This window comes from Pteropus vampyrus, unplaced genomic scaffold (genome assembly GCF_000151845.1).
Source record: "Pteropus vampyrus isolate Shadow unplaced genomic scaffold, Pvam_2.0 Scaffold21321, whole genome shotgun sequence".
Taxonomy (NCBI): Eukaryota; Metazoa; Chordata; class Mammalia; order Chiroptera; family Pteropodidae; genus Pteropus; species Pteropus vampyrus.
The window spans coordinates 1-1907 of NW_011910102.1; the positions used below are offsets into that span (position 1 = coordinate 1).

At 34.3% G+C, this 1907-nt stretch overlaps 1 pseudogene; it reads right to left on the bottom strand.

Annotated features, from left to right (window-relative positions):
- Positions 1 to 821: 821 nt before the first annotated feature.
- Positions 822 to 940, bottom strand: LOC111735269 (annotated as a pseudogene).
- Between the last annotated feature and the right edge of the window lie 967 nt (positions 941 to 1907).

Below are 1907 nucleotides of genomic sequence, written 5' to 3' on the forward strand. Positions count from 1 at the left end.
ATAGAAAGAAGATAAATAGAAGAAAGATAGTTGATAGATGACAGATTGAAGAATATAATATGAATAGCTAGAAAAATCCTTGCTTTTGCAACAGGCCAAAAGGTTGTAGTTAATATTTGTGATTTCTTTCTTTCACGGCACATTTCATGTGTCCTTTGCATTCAGAAAAACCTCATCTGGTTGAGATCCATCGAATGGGATGAGCCAGTGATGTATTCCTAAATAATTCAAGAAACTGAAAGTCTTAGTATTGAGTCATAGAAGTCCAAGATTAATTTTCCCTCAAGAAACATGATAGTTGAAGCTGCTTTAAAGAATTCCAGACATACTCATCCATGCCATCATTGGATGAGTCTGGATTGATCCCCTCAGCATAATAGTAAAACCCTTAATTACCTATGGGGAGCCTAAAATGATCAGGTGTAGTCTCAATTTTAAGTCACGGGAAATTATCGTTTTGCCTTCTAGTAAATATATTCTCTCTTTGTGCTCCAAGATCTCTAAACTAATGAGTCTAGAAGATGGATTATAGGAAGCAAACATTTCCCTAGTAAATCATTTAGTGTAATTGTCAGAGTTGCCATTTCTGGCTTACTCCTTGATTTCAGGCTTCATGTATTCTATGGAAGAAATAACAAGATGAACTTTTCAGCTTTTAGGATAGAAAGCTGAAACAGATGTCATGTGCCTGTGCACTAGGTACCATAAACTTTATTTATTTTTATTTTTATTTTATTTTATTTTAGGCGAGGCAGCCCTTGGTTGACCTCACAGATTGTAAGGACCTTGTCAGTTTACAATCCCTTATTTTTTATTTTTAATGCCTACAGCACCTGGTATTCCTAAGTGGTCTCCCATCCAAGTACTAATCAAGCCCAATCCTGCTTAGCTTCTGAGGTCAGATAGGATTGGGCTTGTTCAGGATAGCATGGCCATAGACCCATAAACTTTAAACTCATCAATATATTGTGTGAGCGTCATTTTAATGATGATTAATGTTTGTTAAAAACAAGATTTTGAAATGAGATTCTGGATGATCTGCTATCAGAATCAAGAGAAAATTAAGTCTTCTCATAAAACTCCATTTCCAAAAGATATCGCTTCTGAATTTCATACTGTTTATATGAAACAGAAATGTCAATAGTATAATCTTTTCACACATGTTTACTCTCAATATGTCCAAACCTAACTATTACCTCTACAAATGTCAGTACTTGAAATTCCATCCCAGCTGTAAACTTGAGAGTCTTCTCAATGTTTTCCTTTCTCTCACACTCTCACTCTTCATTCAATCAAGATTCTAATTTTTATCTATATGTTACCTAAATATCTGTCGGGTCAATTCATCTCTGCCCATCTTTCCAGGCTTATTTCTTCCTATGTATCTCACTTCATATTTCAAATAACTTTTACTTTTCTATCAATATTCTATTCATTTTTTCCATCTGGTTGATTCACTTTCTATTTCCATTTTCCAAAACACTCTTCTTCCTTTTCTACTTTCAACACTCCCTAGATTCCCCCCTCCATAGAAACCCACATACCTGACTCATATTATCCTTTAAATTCTATCACTGAATGTAGTTTTCTCCAGGCAATCTTCAGCAACCTCCAACGTGTAGGAGAGGTGGTATCCCATTGGGTCCCACAGCATCTTGTCCCTCCACATTATATCTTCACATTGTAACAACCTCTTCGTTAAAATGTATGTCTCTTTATACTCTACCATAAGGTTGAGGGAATAGACATTAGTCATGTTTATAATTGTAAATTCCAACTTAATGCAACTATATAAAAATGAATATTTTTAAAATTAATTTCAAATTAGTATTAATGCCCATGAAGTGAGAGCAAACAATCATGATGTATGACAGTATTTGTCTTCAAGTAAAAAAATCTCAAAGATA